This window comes from Hylobates moloch, unplaced genomic scaffold, assembly GCF_009828535.3.
Source record: "Hylobates moloch isolate HMO894 unplaced genomic scaffold, HMol_V3 SCAFFOLD_3, whole genome shotgun sequence".
Lineage (NCBI taxonomy): Eukaryota > Metazoa > Chordata > Mammalia > Primates > Hylobatidae > Hylobates > Hylobates moloch.
The window spans coordinates 54277971-54289267 of record NW_026652278.1 but is presented as its reverse complement, the minus strand read 5'-3'; the positions used below and the strand labels follow the sequence as shown (position 1 = coordinate 54289267).

The following is an 11297-nucleotide window of genomic DNA, read 5'->3' as shown; positions in this document are numbered from 1 at the left end:
CAAGGAATGAGAAAAGAATAGCCCTGCTTCCCATAACTCCTAGTGATCTACTCAGGGGAATTTTGCTTACCATTCCCACAACTCTGAGTACTGCAGACAAATAGGCAAGAGGGACAGCGAAGAGTCCCATTGACCTCCTTCTTCCAAGGCTCCTTCTACTAAGGGACTAGCTGGCAAGAAAAGAACTTAATTAACCCTAATTATTAGGTGATAGGGTTGTTGTTACACTTGGAGGAAACACTATGAATAAAACAAAAAGACTGGTAGTCTAGAGTACAAGCTCTCAATGTGAGTTCAAACGCTTTTTTTAAAAAATCATCGTTTTCAACAGGGGCAGAGGCTCACTCTGTATATATCCAGACCGGTTGAGAGAACACAGCTATAATACATGAAACATTTGTCTGCACATTTAAGGGAATGGAGGAGAGAAGAAGAGCAGCAGAAAGGTTACCAAAGCAGGGTGTATTCGTCCGTTCTCAAGCTGCTATAAAGACTGGGTAATTTATAAAGGAAAAGAGCTTTAAATTGACTCACAGTTCTGTATGGCTGGAGAGGCCTCAGGACACTTAACGATCATGGTGGAAGGCACCTCTTCACAGGATGGCAGGAGAGAGAATGAGCGCAAGCAGGGAAAAAGCCAGACCCTTATAAAACCATCAGATCTCACGAGATTCACTCATTATCATGAGAACAGCATGGGGGAACCTGCCCCCAGGATTCAATTACCTCTACCTGGTCCTGCCCTTGACATGTGGGGATTATAGAGATTACAATTCAAGGTGAGAATTGGGTGGGGACACAGAGCCAAACTATATCACAGGGTAAGAATGACTGGGATATTAATACAATAAAATAATAAAAAAAAGTGACTGGGATATTCAAGTTCATATAAACATTTTAATTATTCTATCACTTATTAAGCAGCACAGTGATAAGTGCATAGAGGGAAACACAGATCCACAGGACAATAGCTTGTCTTCAGCACTAGTTACTTCACTAAAATGAAGACTTTTGTGCTCTCATCTGTCTTGATCCACCTCTCCTGGTCATGAAGACCTGTCTTTCTAGAGGGTGTTAGGCTATTTCCTCTCTCTCTCTCTCTTACCTTGTTTATGTGCTTTGTTAGTCTCTGCACCTTCATGAGGATAGTTTCTTGCCCCTCTGTCTTCTTTACCGTTTTATCTATAGCACCTAGCACAGGGCTTAACACATACAGTTTAACTATATTAAATGAATGGGTGACTTACCAATGGTAAAGCCATAGAATGGAATGTCTTTATATTTAAAATCATGCTATAAGTGGATAATTACTAGTCATATAGTATTAATTTGTAAATAACCAAGTTACTGATTAGGACATACAATATAATCCCATTTTTAAGAGTATGATAAAAAAATACATAAATAACCATGCTGGTTATCTGTGGAGCATGGCAATGGGGTGATTAAATATTCTTTTCTGATAGTTTTATCTGTATTTTATATTTTTCTGTGCAATGGATATATGTTGCTATTTTAAACAAGGATAAATTTATTTCTAGTAATAAAATGATAAACCACTCTATTGAGACTTATTCTTATTGCCTACATAGAAAATCAAAATCATTTTATCTACGACCAAAAGTGGAGTAACTAATATTTACCTCTGGGACTATAGTTCTCAGTTGGAGACAATTTTGCCTCCTCAGCAGGCATTTGGCAATGTCTGGAGATCATTATGATTGTCATAATTTGGGATGTGACAGTTGTCAATTTAAGAGTATAGTGGGTAAAGGCCAAAGATGATGCTTAACATCTACTTTGCACAGGACAGCCTCCCACAACAAAGAATTATCTGGTCCAAATAGTGCTGAGGTTGAGAAACCCTGTGCTAACATACTTAGTATTTTCATGCTGAAGGACTTTCAGATAATATAATTCAGGTCTTCACCTTCAGCTTTAGTGGAAGAAATGTTTTTAGTCACCAAACATGTAACTGCTCACTCTGGCTAAAGATTAGTCTTGGATTTATTCAAAAAGGAGTTCATAAAAATATATTTTAAAGATATTCCTTTATATTACAGCTATATGTAGGTATAATTCATTGAGAAAGGAAAGGTGTTATAAAAACAGCTATTGATAGATAAAGCAAAATTATATTGACTATTTTCATTTGGTAGGTTCTTAATAAGAGTAAATTATTGAGATAACAATGAACCATTCAAGGCCAACTTAATGCTCACTAAGAAACAACTTCGTTTTATTGTCAGTTATCCAAAGGAGGTTCTGGCAGCCAGGATTGCTGAACATTTCACAAGGAAAGTTTCTCAAACTCCTTTTGTAAATGTCTTTATAAATAGAGACTAGATGAGAATTTGGGCATCATTTCTGAACCCAAGTGCACTTAATTTATTTATAAATCACATTTATTAAAGAAAAATTGTATGATATAGAAGAGTCATAGAAACATGTTTGTACATATATTTGCTGTTTAACTTAATTAATTTCTGTAATGTGCCATTTTGGGCAAAAACAATAACATTGTAGAATCTTTCCAAGAGATTCACTTTCTATTCTCACAGACTGACAATGTCTCTCAAGTGGATTACTGCAAAGCATCCTAACTAGTCTTCCCACCTCTAGTTTATAATGCAGACATTGCTCATAGATCCAAGTAAATATCTCCGAGTGTTAGTTTCCTCAAATGCACAATGAGGATAATATCTGCTTCATGGAGTAATGCCGAGGGTTAAATAAAATGGCATGTATAAAGCACCTAAAGTAGTGATGAACACATAGTAGGTGCTCAATAATGAGAATTTAAAACAAAATAAAAGTGCCCATGCTGATGGAGTGATGCATTTCACCCCCCACTCAGACATTTATGTTTTCATAATGCTATATTTATATAAGCCTGTGTCTGAAATCCTGGGAATTTGCCAGACTGCAAGCGCAATAAGGCTCCAGCTCATGGGAGCATGAAAATTATTTGCTACAACCTCTTTCCTACCTGTTCTATGTTCTGAGAAGTAATATACCTTGGACTAGCATAAACTACCATCTTAGGTAGAGATACCTTTTTTTATAAGTTGTTTGGTTTCTGTGCAGTAAAATAACTAAATGAATCAGAAAATAGCTTCCTTTCATTTACTTCCAGAGAAAATGGAAATATACTAACAGTATTGAGTCATGCAATAATGTGTTCATCAGAAATTAAGAACTACTATTTGTTGAGGTTTATCTCTTTGCACTTACCCCTCACACCAAAGCTAAAAATTGCCATTATTTACCCTATTTTACAGATGAGAAAGTTAGGTTCTAGACAGATTGTGATTTACTCAGTGTCACATGGCTATAAGCTACATGGTTTAGATTTAATTTCAGGTTTCTCTGACTGGTATGCAGACTGCCTCTCAGCAGAAATGTATCAGGAGGAAACTAGGTAAGCTAAAATTTGTTTAGTCTGCCCAGGAGTAATTAAAGGTTGAGAAGAAGTTACAGTTTTCGTCTGGACCAAAGAAAGTTCTTTTCTTTTTTTAAGAACTCAAAATAGTTGGCTGACTCATGAGCTCTCCCAAGTCACGCTAAATTTTCAGGGTGTTGTTCTTGCCCAAATTTTCTCTCCTCAAAGCTAATGATTTCCTCCTCAGTGCTGATGTAGTTTTGTGCTAACCTAAAGGAAGGAAAGAATTACCCAAAGAGATATGAACTGTAGCTTAAATTTAGACCCTATGTATGTTTGCCTGAATCCACATTCCCTGGCCCAGCTATAAGTCTTCTGTTTCCTTTTTCTCAGTGGTAGACCATATCCCTTGAAGTCAGTTATAATAAAATCACAGTTCATTGCTGGAATAAGCTACATGCAACTAAGGAATAATAAAACTCATAGCTACCCCCAAACCCTTAAAATACCTAATAAATGGTATGTGAACATTTTGAAAAGAAATTACTCTTTCTTTAATTTCCCCTCCAATCATGAGAGTCATTTCCCCCATCTTTGCTTATCCTGGCAGCTATTCAAGACCAGCTTTCATTGCTATTCACTCTCTTTATTATATCTGCAACATGTTTGAATAGTCATAGTTCTGTGCTCAGCTTTGTAATTAGATGGAGTGATGAAAATAACTTTTACTTGAGTCCAATTTTCTCTGTATAAAAATAACTCTTTGAATCTTCTGATGTAATAAATTATAGAAAACTTTAGGTAGGATTGGGTCTAAAATTGGAGTCTGATTAGGGCCAGATGCTTCTAAGCGGTATCAGAACCATCTTTCACATTGTATTCTTTCATTGTAGACTCAGATGCTACGCCATAATTAACCTCATGCGTTCTGCAGACTTGAAGATTTATGGTGGATGACCAGTAGGACATAGTTATCATCTTACACATGAATTTATGTCCAATAATTGCTCTGCATACCAAATAGCTAATTTATAAAATTGAGGATTGGGGGATGAAATTCTCAAACTTCTTTCAGGCTTGCTATTTACCTCAGTTTCCATATGCAGATATATAACACAATATATTACAATCAAATTTTGAGTTTGGGTCTTTAGTTTTTAAAAATACCACATTTTCTAAAATTGTGTCAGGAGAGAAGATTCTTGTCTCCTCACTCAGCTTACTAAAGGCATTACATGGCATTAGAATTAATACCTTGCTCCAGCAATAACAACACTAGTAAATAATTTACATCTTCATAGTACTATAAATTACAAACTAAATTTGGGATAGCAAACTGAAATCACTACAAGGCTAGTCGGATGACCTAAATGGGTGAAGCTGGGTGAGGATGTGAAAAATGAGACAAGGTATGCATCAGAGTTTATACACTGGAATATCTGATGCAATTCAGCAATACACCAGAGAGCTCTTTTTCAAAAAAATTCTCATCCAAATACAAAGCTATGAGATCTGAATGAGTACCAAACCTCTCAACAGCTGGAAGATTATCCATAAAAGTCCCTGGGAAGAGAGGAATGACCCCAAAGAGTCAAGTTGCTTTTATTCCCTATAACTCCCTCTGTGTTCCAGGGACACCAGGGCTCCTGGGCCAGCCTTCATTAGGAAAGTGCAAAAGAACTGGAACATTTCCTTGCTGAAGCACAAAGGCCCTTTGCCTCTTTTGTTGGCTCAGAAGCTTCAATCAGTTTCAGAGTTTCAAAGGTTCAAACAGTGTAGTTCCAACTGGGCTAGGATTGAGTAGTGTCCAGGGCACTGAGTAGGAAAGTGAATGTCTCTGCCTACTCAGTAACCCCAAGTTGGTGAAATCTTCCTATGAACGTCAAAACAGGATGTTTTATGATTTGAGCCATCACAAGAACAGCAGAGAACAGGGTGGTGAAATATCAATTTACCCTTCACTTTCAAACAACTATTTATTACTTGGCAACCTTTGAAATAACATAAACAACTGTTCTTAAGGACTTACCAAAACCCATTCTCTAGCATATACATTGACAGCAGGCAGCTTCCTTTGAAAGTTATAAAAGAGTCAGGCTAGCCTAGCTGATAGTTAGAGAGCCAGTGATGGACAGACATATAAAAGCCAAGTTAAATGAAAGGGAAAGAGAAATGAACCTTTAGAAACGGACATGACAACTCGAAAAAAAGTCATAGAGGAAGAACTGGGGAAAGCAAGCTCCATTGTTTGTTACCCTCAGCTCTTAGCCAAGTCAGAGAGAAGATGGAAAATGATCAGCATACAGAAAACCCACTTATTGTCAGCTTTTGTTACACTCCATTATGGCTAAGAGACCAGATAAACTTTTATTCTCTCTTTAATATGAAGAGGAGGGCAATTATTTATAAAGGACAGTTACAAAGAGGTGCCTTAGTGCCAGATATAATCCATTAATATCCCCTGGCAGACTCCAATTACCCAATCCCCACTTATATAAATTAAAATACTGAATCATTCAGTTATTTTTGTTAATCAATTCCACAAATATCTATCATCTACTCTATCTACTATGGGCTAGCCACTGCACAAGGCACGAGTGATATAAAGATAAATGAAATGTTAACCTTGTACTCAAGCAGACTATAGTCTAGTGGATAAGAAAAAACACCACACCAGTAATGGCAGTATGAGAAAGTGGCAAGAGCTCAGCCTTCAGACCCAGATAGAAATGGATTCGAATCTGTACTATGCCACCTGTTAGCTAGCATTGCTAGCCAAACCTCAGTTTTCTCACTTGTAAAATGGACATAACTTTATATATAATGTAGGGCACTTTTACGAACCAGGAATACCATTTGTCAAATAAAATAGGTATTCAATAAATGGGCATCAGTTTGTGCTGGATACCTTGTGTTTGTCCTTCTAGATTCACACTCTACTTTTCTCAATCCTATTCTATGACCTAGGAACTAGGAGGCTGACCTTTATAGATTAGCTATATTATGAATTATATCAGTCTCCATTTACCCTTTGGCTTCTGGTTGGATTCAGTTTGTTGAAGTCACTGGCAGTAGACTGGAGGACATGAGGAATGTGAGGCTGAGTATGTATTTCCCAGGATCCCTCATTGTGGAGTTGCTGTGGATCTTTCTACAAAGGGCCACAGCCTTCATAAGGCTCAGGCATTCTCTTTGGCTTGTATTAACCACTTCTCTTTTCTTCATCAAGCTTAGGGTGGAAATACTTTCTGATGCTACTAGTACCAGGGTGGTACTGAACTATCTATTATTGGTTCCCCTAAATCCCGACTATTCCTTTGTTTTATTAAACTCTTCTCAAATTGTCCAGTTGGAGTATGTTGTCTGTTTCCTGCTGAGACCCTGATACATACAAGTGTCATTATTAGTATAGATAACAATGTACTATGAGAATAAAGGATAAACAAATAAAACCATCCTGGAGGATATCAGGAACAGCTCTAGTGGGGAGGTAGAATCTAACGACCTCCTGACGATGAATAGGAATAAGCGACGTGAAAAAAAGCAGGAAGAGAACATTCTGGGCAGAGGAATACCATAGGCAAAGGTTCAGAGGCCAAAAAAAGAAAAAACGCTACTACATTGTGGGGGAATTTCAAGTTTAGCTAGAGCATAGACTAAGAGATGGAAGGCTGACAGATGAAGCTGAAGAAGTAAATCGAACCAAGGTCACAAAAGACCATGCATGACTTTTTCCTCCAGGCAGTGAGATATTACTAAAGGATTTTAACCTAGGTTATAACATGATGACATAGCATTTTAGAAAGTGATATGGAGACAAGGTTAGAAAGGGGAAAGACTGGAGACAGAAATATCAATAAGCAATTTTGGTGAAAAAATAAGGTAGCCAAATGGGGGCTTTTCTTCCCCTTTCCCCTAAACAACTAGTTGTTAAACATTGGTTAAGACCACATTAAAACGGGAAGAGTCCCTTCCCTCAGCTGCTGCCAAGGTGCTCGGTCCTTCTGAAAAAGCTAAGGCCACATTGTGGTGAGGCCCTCCACCCGCAATGTGGTGAATGTGAGTCTCAAGCTGCCGGGTGTGGTGCTACTTCTCGCAAGTAGTACTGTGGGCCGGCAGCTCCGGTCCCACTTTCACCCAAGATTGTCTGCATCTACTGGGCCCTCATTCTGCAAAACAATGAGGTGACCATCACGGAGGATAAATTCAATACCCTCATTAAAGCAGCTGCTGTAACTGTTGAGCCCTTTTGGCCTAGCTTCTTTGCAAAAGCCTTTGCAAACGTATTGCCAGTGTCAATATCGGCACCCTCCTTTGCAACGCAGGGGCTGGTAGATGCCTCCAGCAGCCCGCACTGCACAAGCAGGAGGTCCTGCCACTTCCACCACTGCTGCCTCAGCTGAGGAGAGGGAAGTGGAAGCAAAAAAAGAAGAATCTGAGGAGTCTGATGAGGACATGGGCTTTGGTCTTTTTGACTAAACTTGTTTTATAACATGTTCAATAAATAGTTGAACCCTTAATAAATAAACAAAAATATATAAATACATAAAAAGAGAAGAATACCTCTGATAATGATAGCAAAATTTGAAGTCTGACTTGTGTAAACAACAACAACAACAACAAGAAAAACCTAGCCAAGAACTAACAGGCAAACTAGAACTGCAGGGCAAATTCCAGGACCTGAATGGAAAGAAAGTTAGAAGAATCAGTGGGATGTCCATGAGGAGCCATGTGAAGATGGACAAGCACATTGGCACTGAGAGGAGAATCTAAAACATCTGAAGTCTCAGATAATTGAGGTTGCAAATCAGTAATGAAAAATCGGGGTAGTCTCTAGATCAGGAATCAGAAATCAGGAGCTTCACAACAGAAGATTATTCAAACATTAAGATGAGGGTGGGGGATGTTGTATCAAAGCAAAGCCAGAGCCAGAAAACTCTCAAAATGGTGGCATGGCTTCTTGCTAGTTTTTATAAAAGAAAGCTTCCGTTTCCTTGTTGGGGAATTACACTGGAATATGTTGCCACCCTCACCATTAAGGTATCTTCCAAAGAGCAAGGAAGGTCAGAGTTTAGAGAAACATCCATAGTTCAGGGCAGATGTGAGATGAAGTTGTGGCATGGGCGACTACTGATCAGGTGTAGTCTTTGAGCTCATACTCCCATAGTTCAAAAAGTCTTGCAGCCAGTTGCCCAGGGGGTAGAAGTCAAAGACAGGCCAATGGGCAACTCTTTATTTCCTTTAATTATGGTGGGCAGGACTGGCTGCATTGTTTGTGGAGCCCAGTGCAAAATGAAATGGTAAGAAAGTATTAAGTATTTCAAGATGGCAACAGCAGAACCATAAACTAAGCATAGAACCTGTGAAGTTGGCCCTCATGATTGGGTCACTTTGGTAATGATGAAAATTGCCCTAACATATTACCTTCTTCTCTTCAGTATAGATTCTTTCTCGTATTATTCACCACTTTGGAAGACACAGAGATATTGACTCTTTGGCTGGTGACCACGGATCTGGTAAGTGCAGACTCTCTCGAACCAGGAAACTTAAGACTGAGAGAAACATGATTTCAATGACATCTGGCTAATGCAACATCATGGCAAATGGCAAAAACTGTGAGAACATGACTGTTTCCAAGCATAACTAGTTGAATGGGCTATATGATGTAACAAACAATGCAAAATCTTCATGGATGCAGAACATAGAAGCTGCTTTCTTGCCCACATATAATCCAGTGAAGGCCAGGGGGCTTAAGTTCCACATAGTCAGAGACTGAAGGCTCTATAGTCTTGTCGATCCACTTTCCTCTAGGGCCTTAGTCAACTCCATTTAGTTGGTGGGTGGGGAAATAGAACAAGAATCCAGTTTAGGAGGTCTTCATGGCCCAAGACCTGAAGTGGTACCTTTGAATTCTACTCACTTTTCTTTGGTTTGAAATCAGTTGTGTGACCAACCATATCTACCACAAAGGAGACTGGAAAGTGTGGTTTTGTGCCCACAATAAAATTAATGCAGTTTATTGATGGCACCAGTTACTGATGAACACCAACAGTCTCGGCTGCATAAAGGCTATTAGTGGTAGCTCAGGTCCACATGAATTCTGTTTAAGAAAATTATTTCCTTCCTTCTTTCCTATATTAAACAGATTTTTGTCATAAGCTTGTAATATGCAGGCATGTGCTAAATGCATGGGATTATAATGATGATAATACACAGAACCTATTCTCATAGAGAACTAATCACAAACAGAAAAATGGCAAAAAGAGGGCAGTGTATCTGTTGCTTGCTTTAGATGGCGTTGCCTCTGGACTGATATGGCTCTGGCTCCGCAGATTGGAGCTCCTTAAAACAATGCTAGATTCTCAGTATCTATTTGTTGGGAGAGTTGGTCCCTTCGAGCTCTGGCATTTTAAGATTTTTATGTTCCTGAAACTAACAAGAGCCAGAAAACCAGGTAAGAAGGCAAGGCAGGCATCAGGAATAACGTGAATGAGAGTTAGCAACTGGAATTTAGGGGTAAAATGTGGTAGAATAGAGACCCCACTGGGATAGTAACTTGGGGGGTATTTTATGACTTAAATAAATATAACTTTATTATGGTTAAGCAGTTAAGTGGATCTTCACAGTAGCTGGAGCACAGTGCCTGTACTGTCAAATATGCAAAAGTCCTCAAACTTTGGAGTACTTAAGAATCATACCAGGAACTTTTAAAAATTCATATTTCCTGGCCTCAAATTCCATATATGAAGGGCAGGAATCTACAATATGTATTTTTAGCAAGCACTTCTAGATGATTCTGTTTCAGAAACCTTGAGATTGAGATTATGTGTCCCAAATAGCTACTGACTGTGGTAAAGCTCAGTGGAGTTAGACTTCCCCGCTTTTTTCTCTCCTATAAGTTGCCATGTGGTAGATCAGAGGTGATCAGCATCCTTCCATCTCAGTTTTTAAAAGTGTCTTAGTGCTATGGTTTGCCACTCCTACACCCATTCCTATCACCTTTTTAGTGCTGCCAGCATTCACAGAGAAGTTATGAGAAGAACGGAGATTGCAATAAAACTTTCTGCTGGATCCTGCTGTTGGCACACATTTGGACAAAAATTAAAGAAGACAAATGAGTCTATGAGACAGCTGGTTCTCAACATCTGGCTATCTAACACTGTGGGCAACACATCTGGATTCAAGGCTCCTCATTCCCCTGTCCGAGTTGGAAAGTTTAGAGTCAGAGAAGCTGCATTTTTCTCCCTTTAGATAGTTTACCAAAGTATTCTCATGATTAGGTTGACTCAGAGCCACCCCAGGGGAATTAGGTCCATTCCCACAGACCACAGACTCAGGCCACCCAGAACTTCAGAAGCTGCTGAGAAGACTCTGCCCATCACCACCAAAACATGGTATGGGACTGTCCTTCCTCCTTCTACACTTCTCAAACTACATTTAAAATTTTTTTTAAAGTATTTTGTCTTACAGGGACTGCCCTAGACACTTACTCTAACCCCATTTAATCTGGAAACAGATGCTAAAGGTGGGAGCCAGGATATTCCTACAAAACCGTCAAATCCACAATATAGTCAAGAACAACATTTAGGACCTCAGACCCCACCCGGTAATCCAATCACACCACATCTGCTTGTTTTCGAAATTCCTTTTGTTTCAATTTCAAAATGTGAAGCAGCTGCTATGGTAGAACCCTAAGTTAATGAGTCTGTATACACAAGGAAATGATACTTTATAAGCAATGGATTCTGAAACTATAACTGGAATACCCTTTCTTGTTACACCTGTATCTCTGCAAGAGAAAATGTTTAAGTGAAGTTTTGGCTTTAACTAAGATTGCCAACTTTCCTTTTGATTGTGGCAGAATCTGTAATTAATTGAGGTCTCTGATGACTAACAGGGAAGACTATCCTATTAA

At 38.8% G+C, this 11297-nt stretch overlaps 1 pseudogene; it reads left to right on the top strand.

Moving 5' to 3' along the window:
• Positions 1-5574: 5574 nt before the first annotated feature.
• On the top strand, positions 5575-7861 carry LOC116480677 (large ribosomal subunit protein P1-like; annotated as a pseudogene).
• Positions 7862-11297: the final 3436 nt, after the last annotated feature.